The 21,845-nt window shown below is 39.1% G+C and overlaps 1 protein-coding gene across 4 annotated transcripts in view; it reads left to right on the plus strand.

Moving 5' to 3' along the window:
* The window catches only part of LOC131678454 (protein limb expression 1 homolog), a 168,017-nt gene that overhangs the window by 116,718 nt on the left and 29,454 nt on the right, over positions 1–21,845 (plus strand). The window contains exon 1 of one of the 4 annotated variants that reach the window (XM_058958626.1): positions 13,248–13,271. The exons of 1 other annotated variant lie outside the window; for it this stretch is intronic. The gene's annotated coding sequence lies outside the window, so the exon portion shown is untranslated. Of the gene's footprint in view, positions 1–13,247; positions 13,272–13,325; positions 13,456–21,845 lie in introns of those variants that run through there. 2 more of the 4 variants (XM_058958622.1, XM_058958623.1) reach the window with 2 other exon arrangements.

Genomic DNA, 21,845 nt, shown 5'->3' on the forward strand with positions numbered 1-21,845 from the left:
ATAAATAAATAAACCAATAAATAAATAGTCAAATAAATAAAAAAGTAAATAAATGGAATAACTACAAAATAAATGTAAATAAGAAAATAACTAAATGAATAAGTAAATTTAAAAATAAATACCAATATACATGAACGAATAAATAGTTGAAAAATCAAGCAATTTGTCCTACATAAAGGAGCCTTAAAATAAATGTAAATAGTGGTCAACGTGACATGTACTTTTTATAATCAGTAGGTCGACTTAAATTTCTTGAAACTAGGGATTACAGGGATTTTTAAAACTACACTTAAAAACTCAGGAGTAATTGAAAATTTGACAATTTTAGACTACCTAAAACTAGGAATACAGTTCAAAGTACATGAGGGATCAATTATTTAGACTAGGGGGTCGGCAATTGAATATAAATTCTATATATGATCAAGGCTTTTGTCTGTCACGTTATAAGTTTAAGCATATGTCATAAGATAAGTCTGCAAAAATCAGATTCCTGTACCCTACATTTTTTCTACGGAGAGCTTTTTCTATCATAGGTTTTCGCTTTATTGACGTTTTAATTCGTCCGTCACGTTACGAAATTTTCGGCGTGAGTTTTGAGGGTTCTCGACAAAATTGAAAAGTCTGTTTCGTTGGGCCCCAAATTTGCATGAATACAGATCTAGGTCAAAGCTTGGAAAACTAAGAAGGGTTTGAAATATCGTTTTCCTTAAACAAAATGTTGTTTTCGATTTTATGGAGTATTCTCAATGATCTGTCAGGTTACAACCAAAATCTGTCACGTTACAGTTGTATTTCTATTGAAGCAATGTGGCTCCAAGCTCTAGCATTATCAGCTAGGGGAGCGCAGACAATTCGTGTACGCATATATGTAGTAAGCCACACGGTCATTCATATCAAAACAAATTTACGCTATCCACACAGACGATGGTGACTAAATGCATAGCAGGATTCGGGTTCGATAATAACCCATTTAGACCACAAGTTATATTCCATTCAAATAGTCAGTGAAACATGTAAATTTCCGACCTTGAAAGGGATAATGTAGCAGTGCACCCTCTAGCCTCCTTTGTATAAGGAAACTGGATAAGAATTAAAATCACATTTAGCACTAGAAGATATAGGGTGTACTAAAAGATGAATTGTCATTTTTTGACTATTGAAGCCAATCAATTTGTAAAATATAGTTAGTATTTGTTTTTCACCGTTCATGACCTCGCTAATCCGAAAAAGTTTCCCTCCGGCGTGAGGAAGCTCTATCGTCTCAAATCCACTTTGTGTCTTCCAAAAGGATTTCTCTATACTACTTGTACTGCAGGTGGTTCGTAGTAATCTTATCTTTGGACTTAGATCTGTAGAAGTTGACGAAATTGAAGTCCTCGTCACGCGGGAGTTTCGTAGCCTAACCATCGGCGAAATCTTTAGTGATCCGTAATGCTGCATATTAAAGAAAAATCTGCAAATCCTCCCGATCATCATCTGTTCTCAGACGGTGACAGTGGGTATGGCTCCTGAGAAACTCAATCAAATTCGTGAAGTAATAAAATGAAGTACCGCTTGTCTATTTGTAACATTCATCGCTCGCCTACCAAACGAGCAACATCATGGCTATAACGTCCGGACGGTACAATAAGTAGTTAAAGACTGTTAATCATGTTCATATTTGCGCTCGTTTCTTTGCTATGTGTAAAGCTTATCATGTGCGCAATTCGAAACGAGTATAGTAATACTATGGTATAGTTCAAGTTGTGTACACTCGATGATGTGCAATGTCTTGTGAATTGTTCGCGAATCACTTTGCTTCCGTTTTTTTCGCTTGATGTCGGCCTCTATGCAGGAAACCGCGCCGGCCGCTTTGGACGTCCCAGCTGATGTGGTTGACCTAAGAACGTCTACAATAACGCCAGAAATGATCAGATCGGCTGCATTAAATTGAAAAATTCGTACTCTTCTGGACCTAATGGTATTTCTGCAGTAATGTTTCGTCACCGTACTGCAGATTTAACAGAACCTCTGTGCTGTATTTTCAATCGTTCATTTTCCGAGGCGAAATTTCCCGGAATTTGGAGACAATCCATAATGTTACCTGTCTTCAAAAACGGAGATCATCGAAAAGTGAGGAATTATGGTGGTATAACTAGCCTGTCTGCTGCTGCAAAGTTATTTGAAATCATAGAAAGCGCCATGATTCAGGAATGCACTTGTAACTACATTTCATTCGATCAACACGGTTTCATTCCTTTTCATTCATTGGTAGATTTGTCTCGACAAATTTATTAGAGTTCACCTCGACATGCATCACGCAGATTGAAAACAAATCTCAGATTGACGCAATTTTCACTGACTTGACAGCTGCTTTTGACAAAATCGACTTCTTTGCAAACTGTCGCATACCAGTGCTTCGGAACAATTTGTGGCTTGGCTGAACTCGTATCTAACTGCCAGAGTATTACGTGTAAAGGTCGGCTCCTATTTTTTGACTGCATTTTTCAACGCGTCTGGAGTTCCTCAAGGTAGCAACCTCGGTCCCATGTTGTTTGTTTTCAACGATGTAACACTGTTTCTGCGGGGCAACTGTAAGCCAGCTTATGCTGATGATCTTAAAGTATATTTTGTTGTATATTCGATCGGAGACTGCGAACGTCTTCAAGCACTACTGGATTTGTTCGTTTTATGGTGTCAAAAAAACAAATTAGTTGTAAGTATCCGCAAATGTGTGTTGATTGCATTCCATCGTATTGCAACACCAATTGTATATTGACGGTGTTTCACTGACCAATGACTCAGGATCGTTCTGTTGGATTCTAAGTCATCATTCGAGGCACATCGCTCAGCCCTTATTTCAAAAGCTACTCGTCAGTTGGGATTCATCGCGAAGGATTTCACCGCTCCGTATTGGCTGAAAGCACTTTGCTGCTCTTTAGTCCATCCAATATTGGAAACTGCCTCTGTTGTTTGGTGTCCACATTAGACGCTTACAGAAACGATTCATTCGTTTAGCGTTGAAAAACTTGCCATAGCGTGATCCTTTCAATTTGCCTCCGTATCCTGATCGATGTGGATTATTAGGATTAGACACGCTGTAGCGACGTAGGAAGACCCAACAAGCATGGAGAAATTGACGCACCGCGTCTATTGTCATTAATGGACTTTCGAACACCATCCACATCGACTTGTAGTACAACGCTATTGTATCCTAGATTCCACAGAACATAAATCGGATACAATGAACCGCTCATATCGTGTATCCGCATATTCGCTATAGATTTGTTCGATTTTGGAGAAGATTCTAGTCGGTTTACTAATCAAATTCGGGGCTCTAGGTTATTCTAAAATTAAGTTTTGATATTATAACACATTCATTAAGACCAAGTGTGAGATGATAAATTGAAATACAAATACAAAATGAAGTTCAGCACACTGCAGGCTGCCAAGTGTGTGCTCCTTGTTAGTTAGCATTGGGATTTTTTTAAGCTTGTGTGTGCGTTGAGCTGGTAATTCTCATGTCAAAATGCATTTGGTGGTTTGTAGGTACCTAGAGTAATGAACCTATTGGCATACACGTTTCATATTTCGGATATACGTTAGACGATGTATCTGGGTGTCTAGTTAGACGATGATCATCGGGAATTTATTGCATCAACAATTTATTTATAACATGCTTCTGTAGGTATTACCAAAGCACGGGCGGACTCAACTGGGTTTGTGCTTACTTAAAGGCAGGGGTTAGTTGGAGATTTTGGTGGGTGAGGAGATTGAGTTATGTTAGAGCAGTGACCAAGAATAGTTTTTATTTTTATCACAGGTTTGCAAGCATTCGCTTTTATACCAATCAAATTCCATGAGACACATTCAGCTGCGTATGTTTTTATATAGGAGATTCAAAGTGGAGCAGAGCGCTTGATTTATTATTTCAAACAGCTTTTTTCGAACTTTGAAGCTGATATATGCTGCCGTTGTACATGTTGCTTCATTTGAAACACATTTATATCTATGTTTTGAAAAAAGAGTATTACTTACTACACTAAAATTCGGTCGACCGTGGAATTTTTTTTTTTTGAGTCAAGTAATGACCAAAGGACACGTTCATGAATGGTTTAGTTTTAAATATTTTGTAGTAAATAATATTACCATTAAAATAATAACGGTCCCCTCAACTATGTCCTGGAGAAAATGTTTATTGTTTTAAAGTGCTTGTACATTCCAGCACACTGTATGTGATGGTATTTTTTCGAATTTGATAAAGAACGATTAAGATTTTTGTTCACCAAATTTGAAAAAAAGCATCCCAAACGACTTACTTAGAGTTCCCGATAATAATTTACGGCTCAATTTAAAAGGGAAATCTTCAGTGTATTTTACTTACTTGCGGTTATGTCTCCGATATTATCCACCCATCTTTTTGTTCTCGTCCTTCATCTAGCGCAACTTTTCACTGATCATATCAAGACTCTTTTCAAGACAAGCTTTTCCCACTGAAACACGTGTATTTTCCAACAAAATCGCTATTAGAACTTTCCAAGTCTGACCAATAGTATAGAACATTGCTACATAATTAATAAAGTGTCCGAATACTAAGTGATACATGCTTTAACATTTGATTTAATGTGTCCTTAATTTGCTCTAAGCCAATTCGGTAACCATAATAAAGCAGGCCCGTGTTCAAAAAAATGGGGGGGTGAGGTGATTTCAAACATGTCCCATAAGGCGTTTGATTTTTTTTTTAGAATTTGTTACACAAAATATCGTTTGAGCTCTGTCACGCCAGGAACTAGTCGTTGAAGAAACCCTGCGAGCGTGACAGTCAAGGCATGTAAACCAACCTGGCGACATCTATGGATCGGTTCTCGTCGTTTCGATATTAGCGACAGTTGTGAGTAGACCAATTTAACAGCAAAGAACCGTCGATCAGAAGGTACTAAGAGCCAAAAGTGAATCTCCGTATAGTGCCAGCCATACCGTCGACGCTTTCAAGAGGGAACCCAATAATTCAGTGAGAAACGCATCGAAAGTGTTGAATCGCGATGAACGACGCAATACAATGGGAAAATCACGTGCGCGGAAGCTCTACTCCCAGCTGTTAACGAAATCGTTTTATCTCGTCATGGAGAGTGTCAGCTATTATAACATCCGGAGAATCCGTGCATAAAAAGGTTGTTGTTCTTTTCGTGCAAGCCAGCAACCGAACGATGATCTGATAGTGAAAAGATGTGCTCGAAGAAGGTATCGCGAGGCACCACCGAAGTTCCGATGATATTTACTTATGGTCGAAGATGCGTGAAAAATTTGTTATAGTTCAACCTCAAGGGCACTTATTTTATCCGGCTATTTTTAAAAGTAGGTTCCAGTTCGTTTTTGCTCACGAATGACTTGGAAAACTCCTGATCTAGCAAGGCATTTGCTACGTACAAAAAACCTATTTTCGTTACAAACAAGACTCTGTGTATTAAAATATTCAAGAGAGTGTGACTGAAAAAACGTAGCTTCCTTTTATTAGGTCCCATAAAGGATATGTGAAATTTTTGGCCATATAAGGACAGCTGGAACTATAACTTGGAAGCGCTTTGATACTTCGCCGATGAGTTGGATTTCGCAGAAAAAAACGCTAATCCCACTTGAAAAATATTGAACAATTCTCAAAATGAAACTTCAAACAATGATAGGGTGATACTGAATACAAACTTATCTGGAGATAGAGCTAATTTCTATCGTTCAAAGCAAACTACCATTTTAAATAAAAAAAGTAGACGGTACTCTAGGCAGGACTTGCCACCAACATTTTTTTCCAAGTTATTTGTGTTGGCTGGGTAGCCAAAAATATTCGATTGCATAATTTTTTTACTCATTTTACTGCCCATAAATGCATAAGAGTCCCATATTGAAAAACAGCAAGCCGAGAAAAACGCGGTTCAAGATTTACATTTTCAGTGAGCCTTATGGGTGGGACACCATGCTTTGGTATTTTTTTCGATATTTTCTGAACAAACCTGGTAATCTTATTTGTATATTGTGATTCAGCGGGGATACCGCACACAATCCAACAGATAACTCATTTTCGACAAAAATCCATATGGGACTCTTATGCTTTTATGGGCAGAGTAGAAGGAATTATCGAATTATTTTGTCTTGAATTGCCACTTTAGAAAAAAGTAATTCTTTTCAATCTTTCGTACTGTAATCGCTAAAGAAGATACAAAAAATTTTCCAAGAGCTGGAATTTGGTCCTTCTAACTTTGAGGTGCAGTATAATTTATGAGTACTTATACAAATTATTCATTTCATAAAATTGTTGCGAAAAATGTAAAATTGCGATTGTTTATTTGCAATTTTCGCTGTCAAACTTATTTTGATTTTAAACACAACAAAAATTTCATAATTAATATGAATGCATAAACACGCCCCACAGTTAGTTTATGTCGACTAGTGTGCTCAAGCTATTTAAAGTAAACTCATCGTCGATATCTCAACATTCGTTGTTGCCGCAAATATCCATCTAGAAGTACACCGATAATTCAAAGTTAATAAATCGGGTAGCGCCACATTAGCAGAAATCGTGTGCGCATAGTTAGGCTTAAATACGTTGGGCATAAGTACGTTAGGCATACATACGTTAGGCATAAGTAGGTTAGGCATAATGGACGTTGGGCATAACGGACAATTGGCATAATATACGTTAGGAATAATAGACGATTGGTATAATGTACTTTAGGCATAATGTACGATAGGCAATTGCATCCAAATATTGAAAAATAAATCAGAATAATCAACAAACATTAAGTTTTTGAACCTATGGAAACCTGTAGTGTTGTGGACAGCATCAGCATTAGGGTACGGATGTAACTTTTGTGACGATACCTTACTGGTAACTCGTCGCAGTACACGAAAAAACTATTACTCTTACCAGACAATTAGAATAATATGGGAGATAATCAATATAGAAGCATCAAATGCATCATTCTTTCTTTCGTGAGCTGTTCTTCAAGGCATATATTTTCTTGTTGGATAACTGCACCATGCATGTACGTAAAAACTAATCTAAGTTATTTACGTTATTCATACCTTAATACAAATGAAATTGATTATAGACAAGAGTGTTGAGCCTATTCTAGTATTGTGCAATTTATCGGTCGTAATAAAATAACGGCAAGCTGAGTTTCCGCATATTTAAGCAAGGATTTCTTCAAGTATATACAACAGAATAAAATGTTGATCGAGTTTGATCAGCTTCCAAAGTAATTCCACAACTTAAAAAAAAGTTTCAACATTCACGCTCTCACCACGCAAACTCATCACCGCCTAAATTCCGTTAAGTGATACTTCATTATGCCAATCGTCCCTTATTCGTAACGTTTATTATGCCTAACGTACGTATGCAAATGTCATATGCCCATCGTTGTTATGCTTAATGGGGTACACCCACAGAAAACCATGTCCCTTATTATTTGTCCATAAATTGTAAATTGTTTCTATTGTATCATCTTTGCCAAGAGGCAATTCCATATGCAAGAAAAAAATCTCAGTAATTATCCACTAATAACTGTTGAGGTTAGGTAACATCATTTTTAAATTAAAAAATCAATTGCAAAAAACGAATAAAATTGCGATCCCATCAAATTGATGATGTGATAAGATCACCAAAGCGGTTATGAATTTATGCAGGATCACTTCGACAGTGAGGCACCGTCAGCTTCGCCATTGCAATTTATGCATATACCGCCAGCATTATCAGGTGGAAAAACATAACCGGTACTACTAGTGTTGGAATACGTTGACCGGTGTACCCTTGCCTTACCCCCCGGGGTAAAGGCGGCTATCGTGCTGCACTGTCGTCTTGTTGTAGCAAATTGTTCCACGGTTGTTACCCAGCCAAGAGTATAAGTATGAGACACGACGACGTATCGCGGCACCGCCAAAGGAGAACGTTGACCTGTGCGAAAATTGAACATATTCGCGAGTAGTGTGAAGCTGGTGAATTTTCATTTACCAATAAGAGCAGGCGCCAACCCCGTCCGCCACTCCGCTGTAACTCAACTAGAAAACACTTTAAAGCACTTGACTTTATCAACGGTGACTAAATTAGTACAGCATAATGTTGCAATATGCGGAATAATTTGAATAGGAAACATGCAGACCTGGACAAGCAAAAAAGCTACCAATAAAAGGCAAATTTTGCGATCGCATGTGCCCGAGAGGTGCAGAAAAGCAGGTAAAAACGATCACGACTGAAACTTGGAGAGAGGGAGATCCCTTCAAATCATCACTGCGCGGATCAGCGATTGACGGTGTTTTACGAAGTTGAGTTCTTCCCTCATCACAACAGCAAGCAGGAACAAGAGCCACTAATACAGCGATGGCTGCAAAAGACGTTCGATATTTTCGCTGTAGCTCCTCTTTGAACGAATGTGTGGAAATCGGATGGCACGGTAAGCGCATGACTTTCTCAGTTTGTTGCAGTACTATAAATATATTCGAACAGTCAACCGTACCGACCAGTTCAATCAGTAGAAACTATTACAGAGCCGCTTAACAGTACACACGCAGAAACTATTTTTTACGATGAAACGCATCTTTAACCATGCCGGTAACGTGCTAGTTGTCTGAAGCAAAGAATAACCAGGAATAAAGAATTAGCATAAATTGACTCATGTTATTCGGAGGTTTGTGCTCGCCAAAACGGAAAGTTAAGTGCTTTGATGGAATATGCCTTTTTCGAAACGCTTGTTTATTTGTTTTTTTTTTTCTTTTTTCTATAGAAAGGCTATGCAATCACTCTGAAAATCGACTAGCTAACCGAGGCCCGGAGAGCTGAGTCTTTTATACCATTCGATTCAGTTCGTCGAGTTCGGCAAATATCTATGTGTGTGTTTTTTTATAGCAAGGTTTAAACGCTTCAAAAGCCTGGCCTCTAGTATATTGGCACTGTATGGGACTCACGACTCACGTTCGTGCCTAACCACTGAAAATACTCCTTACTCTTTTTTCGCCATGCTTCCCCACGGAGCTACATCAAGGTATTACTTCATGGCGGAGAGCTCGTTGTCCTTTCGTCGCACCTCTTTCTTCTACTCTATCTCGGAACCTCACTTCGTTCAAGCAATGACTCGACCTTTGAGCTTTGATTTAACTATCGACTCTTCTCTTGCTTCTTGTCTCCATCTATTACGTCGCCTCGACCCCGTAAACCGATTCAGCTCCCGGCTTTATCACGATCTACTCAGATAGTCCCCGATGGTGTACTCACCCTACTCCGACCGATAATTTCCCGACGGAGGAATTTCTTCCGGCACCGATACCCGCTTCCTTGACCCATTTAGTTCCCAGCTTTATCGAGATCAACTCGGATATTATCCTACTCCTACTGAGAATTTCCTGGCAACGGAATTTCTCTCGGTACCGATATTTGTTTCGTGAGCCAATTAGCTTACATTTCCGCACACCTCTTGGACAGGGAAGCCGCCCATTACTTGCATTGCCGCCATCCCTGTACTATCCACCAATTCAGTTTCCGTTATCGGGAGGAACACGATACGGCTCTGCTATAATTGCACTTCGTTTCTTTTGTGGATTGCCACAATAGATGCTATGCAATGTCACAATTATTGCGTTTAAGCTGGATTATCTCCATCATTGCTGATCTGTGTTCGCCTTTTTATACGCAAGGCATTTGAAGCCGCCCGTTGTGTGGTCGTTTCTGTCATCCGGTTTGTTATGTAGCTTGATTATTTGTACAGTCTCTAGCAACGTGCCCCCTTCCTCCGCATTTTCTGCACAGTCCAGACCTGTCCGGGCCCTTGCGGTTCCTCGCCTGATATCCGAGGCCCAAGCACTTGAAGCATCGCTTCATCTGCTTGGTAACTCACCGAGCGACTCTTAGCGAGCACATCGACCATCCAACTTTTATCTCGCCGGTCTCCGCCAGCTTGTTGGCAGCGACCACCGATAGTCGAATCTCTGCCGTTTGAGTGCCGCCATACGATTTCCTAATCCGGATAGTCGCCGGTACATCTAGTTTGCACTGCTCGATCAGTGCACCCCTCAGTTCTTTTATGTTCGTTATCTCGTCTAGACCCTTGCACGCGACTACGGCTTCCTGCGACAGGGCTCTCACGTTCGCTTCGCTCCCCAAGGATTTATCAACGAGCTCGCGGTAGGTCAAGATTGACGGAAAGATTCTTCTTCAGCTCGAAGAACATCTCGCCTTTCTGAGTACGCCTCGTTTTAACAACATTCTGTTTCTCACTTTTTTGAAAAGAGTGGGGTAGGATGCATTATGTTCCTCTCCCGAGAAGGCTTGCGTTTCTTTTTCTTCTCTTGTCCTTTCTTCTTTTGTTCCTTGTGTTTGTGTTCCTACGATTCACCAGACACGGTCTTTCTCAAGGTTCCTCTCGTCGATAGTGCCCTCCAGCTCGCTCGTCGATCTTTTTCCTCGTCATGTGCGACTTCCTAAGAAGTGAGTCATTCTGGGTGGTGTCGCACCTGATCTCGGGGTGAACACTCGATTGAGTAACCCCATCTCCCGTTGGCTTCCTCGTGGCTTACTCTATACCGAGCCGCTGCTGGTGCTTGCTGTGGCTACCAGTGGCGTAACCGGTGGTCTGTGCAGTTTACGACTCCTTGCAAACGCAATCGCGTCCTGCTTTGCACCGCGTGCCTCTCCAATCATATTTCTTGTTTGAATGCCTTCATGCGGATGGGTCTCAACTCCATGCCGCTATATCAACTCGTTGTATGTAGTTGCCTATTGTGAACCATTGGTTATCTATACAAGCAGTGAGGCTTGAACACGATCCTTCATGGGGATCGAGTCCAGAGCCGGATCTGAGTTAATCAGGAATGTTACCACCGAGTCTGGTGACGAGCTTCGAACGTTCATGAAGGCCAAGGTTTTACCTGGACGGAGGTAGTCGCACCGTTCGCCCACTCGCCGTTTTAAGACTTTATCAACCTTTCTTGCTCAAGGAGCAGAACAGTACAACTATCAGCCCAAAGTCGCCGTCCAATTCATGGTTCGTGTCCTGTCTGCTGACGTTCGCCATGGCCAGTATGCTATAATCACAGCTAAGATCTTTGATTTCTAAAATATAAGGATCTTAGCAGAAGCGGCACAGACTCACCTTCGTCGGAGCTGCGGTCGGAATTATGGTATTTTTTAGAGGTTTAGCAGAGCCCAGTGCTGCCCCAACCATACCACAACCCAGCAAGACTGCCCAACTCGCAGTAGATTCAGGGAGAGGAGGTCGTTAAGCCCTGTGTGTATATATTTGACCAATAATTGCAATTCGGTTACTCGGAGATGGTCGAGCCTACTTTATCAAACTTAATCTTAAATGAAAGGTACAACATTCCCACGCATCCTGTTAGTGATTTAATTCCGAATTCCGGTAACGGAGTTACGGTCTGCAGAGTGTGGTCACGCATGAAATTCCCATATAAATCCGAATCAGCATGTTATCTAAAAGATGTAAAACTTCATAAAATGTGTTCTAAATTGATTTATAGTATCAGCTCACCGGAAGCTTCGGGAAAGTGCCTAAGTCCCTGAATTGAATTCACATCTGCTTCTGTCGATTTTCTGTCTGACTCGATTTTCTCAAATAAAAGCTACAGCATCCCTATTATCTACTATTAATTTTCATTGGAATCGGAGTTCTGGTTCCTGTGTTACAGGATAAAGTATGCGATAGATGGTCTAGACAATCACTAATTGCAAATAAAAATGTCTCTTTGACCACATTGAAAACCGTTGAGGATTCTAGAAAATCCGAGAAAAGGGCCATACCCCGAAATTAGATCCACACACCTGTTTCATATTTATTGGTGACTCGTTTCTCCCAACCTTAGTCTTAAATGAAGGGTATAGTATTTACCTCGATTGCTGCCGTATTTCATTTTAACGAAGTATTTGGTTCCGGAGTTATAAGTAAAAGAATCCTATCACACGTGAGCTTCCCATATACAATTTTTATGCCTTTCTTCTATAGAAAGGTTATGCAATCACCCTGAAAATTGATTTTTAGCGGAGGCCTGGCGAACCGAAACTTTTATACCATTCGACTCATTTTATCGAGTTCGGCAAATGTGTGTATGTGTGTTTATATGTGACCAGCAGTCGCATATCTGTTACTTGTAGCTGACCGTAACGACTTTCTCAAACTTAGTCTCAAATCAATTGCATAGATTTCCATTAAATTTAATTCTGATCCGACCTCCGGTTCCTGGTTGAAAAGTGCGGTCATACAGTAAATCCACATATAAACTGGTACCACCATGATATCTAGATAATGCAAAACTTATTAAAATGGGTGTTAAACAGAGTTACTACGAATCGCTAAAGTCTATCAACATGTATCACGGCAAAGACAGCCTTGTCCTTTATCGAGAGAACCGACAAAAGAGAAGTCACGTAAGATCACCACTAGAAACCTGTCGACTATTCATCATCTCTATTTGCCTTTCAAATGCCGGAGTAGATTTTTATTAGGCTAGCGGTTTTGCTACTATGTGTAAGTTAGTGGCGTACCTACAGAGACTACCTTCAGCTGCTGTTGGATTCCCATCAATTCCTTTTTTCATTTTTTATTTCGACTAATATGTAGTCACACACCTATATATCTTCAATAATATTTTGAATTGGCCTCTGAATTATTTGTGGTGTACAGATAGTTCCATTAGAACAATAAAACGATTTTATGATTTTGTAATTGTCAATCGATTTTTTTGACCTTGTAGAATAGGCCAATAACTTACAAACCTTACCTAACAAAAAATATTCAAATAAATTGTACTCAATTTCAGTTAAAATTTTCATTTTAGTAAATTGAAATGTTTTGGAAGGTTTGCTTTAATTGCAGATTTTTAACACACAATACTTTTCATCGGTAGACCTAGCAACATTCCTGGAAGAATAAAACATCGAAAACTTTTATGCAAGCTGACCCCTTGTTCGAGCACGACCACCACCAACACCCAGCATGTACAATCTTGTGGGGCCACCTACGTTTGTGAGGCTTCGGTGAGTGCCCGGTTAGTTATGCGGCTCCGCAAGAGAGCGATCTCTTCCATTGGGTCTCTAAAACAACACCACCACTGAACTGGTCGCAGCAGCGCAGCCACAGCAGAACCCACCGCCGCCGCCGCCATCCACACACTGTCCATACCGTATCCGATCCGTCTGCTCTCTGGGCTCCGAGGGTTCCTTCGGAAGGGAACATGTTGTTTTAGACTCTCCCGTTGGGTTCTTTAGTCGTTTAAATGTATCGCTGGGGTATTGACGTGTAAGGTCATTTCGTGTTTTTTTTTCTGTGGCGTTTTTGTCTTTCGGTGACTCGATCTGCAGCTCTCAAAATTAGTGAATCAATAATGAGAAAAAGTGTTTTATTGATCACGGGTTTTAGCTGATCAGCTTAGCGACGTTTGATTTATGTGCAAATTAACATCAACTGATACCGCCTGTGTCTAGTAGGTGTATGTGTGTGCGCGTTTAGCTAGTGTTGCCGAAGAAAAAGCGAGCAGTTCGATAGACTTTCTTTTCACCCGTGCCAGAACAAGTTCTTTTTGCATCTCTTATTTCTCGTTTTTCCGTTCGTTGTATGTGTTGTTTTTGCCAACTTAGAAAGTAAAATAATTGGTTGCATCGTTTTCGATTTCGGTTTGGAGGACCCGAATGATCCGGGGAATCGAAAGTAGTTCATCTGATGAACACAGGAAACAAAGAAATCAACAATACACACAAAGGCAAAACCATTTCGCGAAGAGTGGCGAAGATCGTCCCATTAACTTTAAAACGAATTTGCTCTTTGTACATCCTGTGCATTGCATTCCTTGAGATATATCTCATGGACTTAATTTTGTAATAAACAGTGCATCCACTCACACTTCTATAAGATCCATGAAAATCTACAAAACTAACACTGCAATCACTTCCCTCGAAATAACCCATTATGGCATATTGTTTTTCCCTGGTCGGAACCCGACTACAAAAGGGCCTTCAACTCTTTCTCGTAAGTCGTCTTGTGTAAGTCCTCTCCCAGCTGTACATGTGCAGTGCATACAATCATAAGCGACGAGCCCGCAGCCGACCACCGCCGTGCCGTGCGGATTCGAAACCAGGCACAACACGACGATATGATGCAGAGTGAAAAGCACATAACTTATACCGTAAATGCTGTAAATCTCGCTCGGTCAGTTGATGCTGCCGCAGTTCGCTGCTGCGGATGCTGCTAGGTCTCCCCGAGGAACCCGCGAGCGCCTGAAAACAGACGGCGGATAAAAAGAGACATGGTGGAAACTTTCTTGATGTGCACACTTATGCAAAAAATTTAATACTTGCAAATGAATAAAAAAATAACGAAAACACAGCAACAGGAGAGTAGGAGAAGCAGAGCAACAAAAAGGCAAGCAGGGAAAAAACTGCTCAACAAAAATGAAGCGACCATCTGCATGAGGGAATAAAATTATACTCACACACTCCCGCCATCAGCAAACGAAGACGACAATGACGACAACAAAGACATGGAGAGCGCAGCAGCGAAGAACAGCCTGGACCTTGCAAATGTCTTTTTTCGCGTTTCGCGTTGCTTACATTTTGCACATCTGAGATCGTTCCATTTTTACGGCCTCGAGAACGAGGCGGTACCATGACCGCTAGGCACAGGGCTTCTGGCCAAGCAGTTTTAGTTTCTGCAAATTTGCAGGTTATAGCTGATATTTTTTTATACGTATGTTGCATATCCGTAGTACTTGAACTTCAATTTATGATCATGGGTTGGCAAACGCATATCTGACACCCACGAACATAGCCAACCGTATGACGTCTTGAAATGAGATCAATGGGGTTTAAACTCTATCCTCAGGTCATCGTGTCTGAGACTGCTAGAGGCAGTCGTACCTCAGGTAGTTACTGTAAGAATAACACGTTGGGATGTGACGTCTAAAAGAAGAAGCAGAAAAGTAGGTGGTAAAACACTAGTTTTCGTGAACTAAAAGTAATTGTTTATAAATGTATTTGTTTTTAAACAACATGGTCATGAAGGGGTATTGTATAGTTTAGTTCAGATTTGCCTTAAGCTACCTGTGACCATGATGTCCATACCCTGAAGCAAATTTATAACATGCTCCAATAAATATCTAATCAGACTCGTTTTTATCAGCTCCTTGGTGTATTTTAGATCAACTATATAAGGAAAATGACGAAACATATTTGTTTAGAGAATTTGGATATGAATGTTTTGTGTTCCACTCGTCAGTAACTGACACCAACTTGCCACCTGTTAGACGATATATCCAAACTAACTGAATTTGAATGTTTCGTATGGAACACTCAACATTCAAATCCAACTTTCCTATGTTAGGTTTTGTGCTTTTAAGCGCAAATCAGTACATCCATTTTTTACTTTAGAAAAAAAAGGTTGCACTCACAGGCGTTTGGTTCTAATACCAAAAGACAGGCCGAACTTCTGTCGCTATACTTGTCAGAGCTTCTGTGTTTGGGTAACCAAGACATCACTCGATACTACCACAATGCTATATTTCTACTATGCCTGCATGCATTTATAATGCTTATATAGAGCTTGACTGCATTGTAAATACATTATTAGAGTTTCAATGCAACATTAGTGCTAATGTATTGCCCATTTTGTGCGATGGCCTAATGCTTATGGTTACTTGGGCAATTGAGAATTGTTTTGGCGTAATTCACTGATCCAAACTCACATAAAACCAGCAACGAGATACTCAGATCGCCAGATTTACGCATTTATAGTGAAAACAGTTACAAACTGCATGAACATATTGCTTGCTAACATATCCTTCCTTAAGGCGGCCGTATAACATTGTGTACCTGCAAGGGTTTTTGAGGGTTTTTCGTATAGATCTCTCCATCCATCGAAATGCAATGTTAAGACCCTCTCGAGAGGTGATAAAGGATCATATTTGGGCAAAAATCGTTCTACACATACCCTCATATCTCAACCGTTACAGAGTTATTGAACTTTTCCTGCAAATTTTTTGTTTGTTTTTAAATACCTCTAACTTAAAAAGTATACTTTGTATTTAAATTCATTCAGTTCCATTGGAAAGGTGAGAAAATTTCCTATTGAAAGTTGTTCTCGCATGTTTGATTTCATAAGTTTAAGAAACCTTTTAGAAGTAATTTATTCAAAAGTAGGCTTTTTAGCCATTTTCCGTCAATTTACTCAAAGTTTAAGTAGTTGACATCATAATTTTAATAATTTGTATTGTTTATCGAGGAAAGATATATAATTTGTTCTTCGACATGATTCGCTAATCACTTTTTGTTGTCATATGTTTGAGTTATTGAAAAACAATATGTTCACTTTATTTTCTCATATTCTACCTCTATTAGAAAAAGTATGCCACTTATCTTATTTTTTTGTTTTCATTGGAAAACAAAGGAAATTTTACACAGAAAAATTTACTAACACTTTTCAGTTAAGTGGTTTTAGTATTCTTGTGGAAGAAATTATTATAGAAGTAAATAAATATGATGAAATATGGACTTTTCATGTTTTTAGATTATTACCAGATCATTACTTTATAATCATTACAGCTTGAGCTTGTGCGAATACCCCTGGCTGCTACTCCGTTATCGATCTGGACTAGCTAATATTGCACAGGGAATCAGTAGATAATTATCCTTGGGAGTAGCGAAACATCTGCAACTCCTGGTAATCCTAAAGTGTTTTTATTGATCAATACCGGCGCCGACCAGGCTCAGACGTAGATCACGGAAGAAAAGGGAAGGAATGTTAGTCCGATACTTGCTTTTGCTAGAGACCGTATATACTACTGCGCACTCCACAACTATCACGGGAGGAGGATATTTGTTAGTATGTATAGAAGTTGGATTCTACTTCTTCGTTACCGACGCCAGAGATGTGACTCCACTATCTGGACTAGATATCGATCCATCAACTCTTGGACCGGGGATCAATGGTGTTACTTCCCTTCCGAAGAAAGACGTGACAACAGATTTTTTCTTAACGACCTCGGCTGGGATTGAACCCAGACCAACTGGAATGTGTGGCGTCACGCTTACCACTCAACCCCCGGCGCCGTCAATGCCACCCTAATATTCGAAAACAAAATTGATTTTTTTATATTAGCAAGAATTCAATTAACCTAATATTGTATATCATAAGCCAGTATATGACTTAGAAATACTAAAATTGGAATAACTGTTTTCTATTAAAAATATACAATGATTACTTTGAAATATGATTAAAGTCACCCCAGTTTACAGTAGATTTAATTTTTAATTGAAAATCAACAGACCACACCACGTTCTTAATTACAACTTAATCAGTTCAATTGCTACTATTCGTTTTGTAATTACTGCTCACAGTGTTATAAAAAGAGGAATGTGTGTAATGGATATAACTGCAAAGAAGATTGCCATAATCTGATGGCACACAAAGATTTATTACTATTTTACTGCGTTAAACAGAGAAAAGACTTTCAAATAGATTGTGCCTATATAAATAGACGTAATGGCATATTTAATATATCGATATTTGCCGAGAGATTGTTGTAAACCAGCACATGCTCGTGTCAAGAATTTATCCTAGGTTAAAGTAACCAGAACTGTCCTTGGATAAGTTACAAAACTAGCCTATTATTGTGAATAATCGATAATTGTTCGGAATTGATCGATTACTATTATCAACGAAGATAAAAATAATCAATGAACTGTCAATCGTTATATTGAAAAACGACCAGGGGTTGCACAAACTGTTGACGTAAAACTACTTTACTAAGTGTAAGAAAAAAATTAATATACTTCATTTGTTAGTATACGTGAATGTATAATAATAAACGAAATATATTTCTTTCGTATAGTTTAAGACGATGCATAGGTTAATCAGGATCCCAATTAAAGTAAAGACAACATCCCGCCTGAAAGACAGTTATCAACACAATCTGGTGAACATGAAGTCGAGATTTATGTAGCTTTCAAATGATTTTTAACCAAAATCGCTTTTCTCGGATAACATTTTTGACAAGTCTGCATTCCAAAGAAATGTCGTAGAACTTATCGACGTGATTTGTATACCATTTTAGGAAAAAAATAATTAAAATAACTGAATAAAACATAAATTTTCATGCATACTTCACAATACAATACACAATACATTCGCAATAGAATAGATCATAATTTATTTATTAAGATGAAAATAATAATGCTTTAGAATTATCCCTCTGCCACTTATTAAATGCAGTTTTCCTCCAGTTTCTTGGTCTGTGTATTCGCCAAACTGCAAGTTTGATCCTAAGCTGTGAAATATAAAAAAGCTCACTATTTTGCTCTCTGGAAACGGTACGTGGTTAAGGAGAGATTATCATATAAACGGCAAAAATCATTTGCGCATGATAAAAAAAAAACTGCCATGTCAAACGCTCTAACTTTTTTTTAGTTTGTATACTTCTAAAAAATCTGCAAATATTTTTTTCATTGAATTATATTCGTTCATTTGGGACATCTTAACGCGTAATGATATTGATATCAAATTAAGTCATTTCATGTACTTGACTGTGAACTTAAAAAAATGTATCATTTTTTGCAATAAAAATAAATTTAGCGAAAAATAGTTTTAGAATAATTTAAATTTTTTTCCAAATCAGAAAACTAGAAGTGGCAGGTTCATTAGAAACAGGCTTGAACGGACTAATCTTTTGCCTTCTGCTGCTAGGAGTTGAGTTAAAGCAAATTCGAAAGTACATCAGTTTGGTTGAACCCATCAATCGTCACAAGTGATTCAGATATGTGTCCGGTTACTTTGACACTTGATTTTGACCGAATCAGTTTATTCAGATTTATCGAAAAGCCATGCATAAATATTAGCTGGTTCAGTTTACTTCGACCCACTGAATCATATGCTGCCTTGAAATAAAAACATAAGATTCTAGTTGCAATTCTGGGTAAACATGTAATCCATTGCTGATCGTCCTTTTCGAATCTTACTTGTGTATTCACCAAAGGGTAAAGTTTGCTAAACAGAAATGCACTTTGATCCTCTGAGCGAAGTGGTTGGAAAAGCCTCAGCACAGATGTATCAAGTCTCAACGAGACTAGTAGATTAAATAAGTTACTTTCGAAATACTTTCATGTTAGTTCGATTAGAACTGCTAATGGTGAATACTCATCTGATGAAGATGTAGTGCTCTACTGTTTTTTTCAGGTAGCTCTGATTCTTGGGCATTTGCTCGTAGAATTGTTACAACCGATTCAATCAAAAGGCCGAAAAGATAAAATCATTCCAGTTCTACTTCAAGCACATTTTGAAAAAATACAACAAGATATATTTCATTAGCGTGGTGAGAAATAATTGTAAAAATCGTTCCCAAAGTTGGCTGCGTTACTTATGGGGAAGCAAGGAGCTTTAGACCTATCAGTCTAACCTCCTTCCTTCTTAAAACAGTGGAACGTTTAATCGACCACTGCATTCGGGATTTTAGCTTGGGCGATGCATTATGCAATGCAACATACATATCAGTGTATACAGTGTTACACAATGCTGCATACAACATTGAAAAATGTTTTTCAGCAAAGCGATCAAGCTTAAGAGTTTTTTCTTGATATTAAATATGCTTTTGACAACGTGTCTTCCGAATCCATCTTGGAAGCAGCACGAGGTCATGGAGTACTTTCAAATATTACGAACGTATTGCTTAGTAACCGACATCTGAGCTCATCGTCAGAACAAGTAGAGATAAGGAAACTGAGTGTTTGCGGATGTCCTCAAGGTGGTGTGCTGTCATAACTTCTATGGAACCTTGTCGCCGATGGCTTGTTGAGTAAACTCAATGAGTTTGGGTTTCCGACATATGGTTTCGCCGATGCTTATGATATAATGATCACCAGTATTTGCATCAACACACTTTTTGATTTGCTGCAACAAGCCTTATGTGATGTTGAGCAATGGTTTCTTCATGTTGGACTATCAGTTAATCCAAATAAAACACCAATGTTGTTTTTACGCAGCGAATCCATTGCAGTTCTTCGACTCGAAAATCCTTGTTGCAGATCAAGTTGTAACGTTGCGGTAATTCTTGGCTCAAAACTTAATTGGACAACTCACATCGATTTCAGAATCAAGAAAGCTTGCATCTCCTTCGACCAATATAGACGGGTTTTCGGCAAACCTTGGGGACTTAAACCCAAGTACATTCAAAGAATCTACACAACAATTGTTAGACCAATACTAGCTTACGGGCGCCTTGTTTGGTGGCAGAAGGGATAAGTTATGACAATCCAATCAAAGTTAAACCATCTTCAGAGGATGGTCTTGATGGCAGTGAATGGTGCGTTTTTGACAACACTTACAGCTACTCTAGAGGCACTCTTGAACATAAAACCACTATATGTGTTTCTGAAACAAGAAGCGCTTTCTTGTGCATGCCGTTTTAAGGTTAGTGGGCTCTGGAATAGTAACACAATACATCGTGCAACTAACCACACAAGACTGTGGCCCCAAATACTACTTGGGATGACTATACACTTGCTCCCAGTGACCTTACACTCACATGTAGTTTTCCTTTTAGAACTTTCAATGTGAGAGTTTTTCTTCGCGAGAAATGGCTGACTGGCTGGATAGAGCGACAACTTGAAGAGTACGTAGTTTGTTATACTGACGGTTCTTTGTTGGAGGGCCGAGCCGGTGCTGGTGTCTATTGTGAAATGAGATTAATCCAAATCCATTCGCTTGGTAGATACTGTACCCTATTCCAAGCAGAAATCTTCGCAATTCTGTATGGCGTACAATCGGCACGTCGACAGAGAATTTGCGGTAAAATAACCTTTTTTCTTTGCTCTGACAGTCAGACTGCTCTAAAAGCGCTTAGTTCGGGAGATTCGAGATCGAAATTAGTAATCGCATGGCTCTCCGGTCATTCCTGTATTACTGGAAATGAATTGGCGGACAAATTGGCTAGAGCTGGCTGTGCGTTTTACTTTGTTGGTCCAGAACCAGTTCCACCACTGTCGATAAGTTGGATAAAGTACAAGATTCGCTCTTGGGCTGCACCCGAACATGCCAACCATTGGCGTAGCTTGCAAACTTGCTTTCAAACAAAAACTGTGAGTCCGAAAATGACAAAGAATTTGTTGCATTTTTCCTAGTGCAATCGCAGTATTCTAGTCAGTGTACTGACTGGACATCGCCAACGCAATTATTACGTGGCTACTATTCAGCGTGCTGAGTATTATTCTGCGATATTTGTAAATCCGATCACGGAACTTCATTTCATTTGATATGTAACTATTATTCCGAACTCAGTGTGGTAAAGAGCTATAGTCTAAGCCAAATTTGAATGACAATATCTCTTCGGGGGTGTAGCCGTTCTGTTATCTCAATCTCCCCTCGGGGATGTTCTTCTTCTCGCTCATCGAGAAGTGTCTTTTATTTGCTTTGGAGTGAAGACTTCCGAATTGTCTATGTTTACTGTGTCGTTATTTTCCTTATCCCTAACCTTACCACTTCCTCAATTCTCTCCATCTGGGTATGATGAAAAGACATATCACGGTAACGCACAAATCTCTGATCAATATGGGGAACGTGCCATTTGAGCTAATCACTTCTGATTCACTATTTGGAAATACTCATCCGACAAACACAAACTAAAACAAAACTTGTTGAAAGTATAAAGCACATTGCTGTAAAGACCGAAACATTATTGAAACCCCGTAATGATTTAGAAGTAATCAATATTTGCCTTACTCAATTAAATACAAATAAGGAAAAAGGTGCTTCGTGTCTTAATACTTTGAAGTCTTTTTGAAAATACTAAATCTAATAATTTTCGTTGAGATGCTGATATTGTGCACTGAATGC

The sequence above is a fragment of the Topomyia yanbarensis genome, chromosome 2, assembly GCF_030247195.1.
Source record: "Topomyia yanbarensis strain Yona2022 chromosome 2, ASM3024719v1, whole genome shotgun sequence".
Taxonomy (NCBI): domain Eukaryota; kingdom Metazoa; phylum Arthropoda; class Insecta; order Diptera; family Culicidae; genus Topomyia; species Topomyia yanbarensis.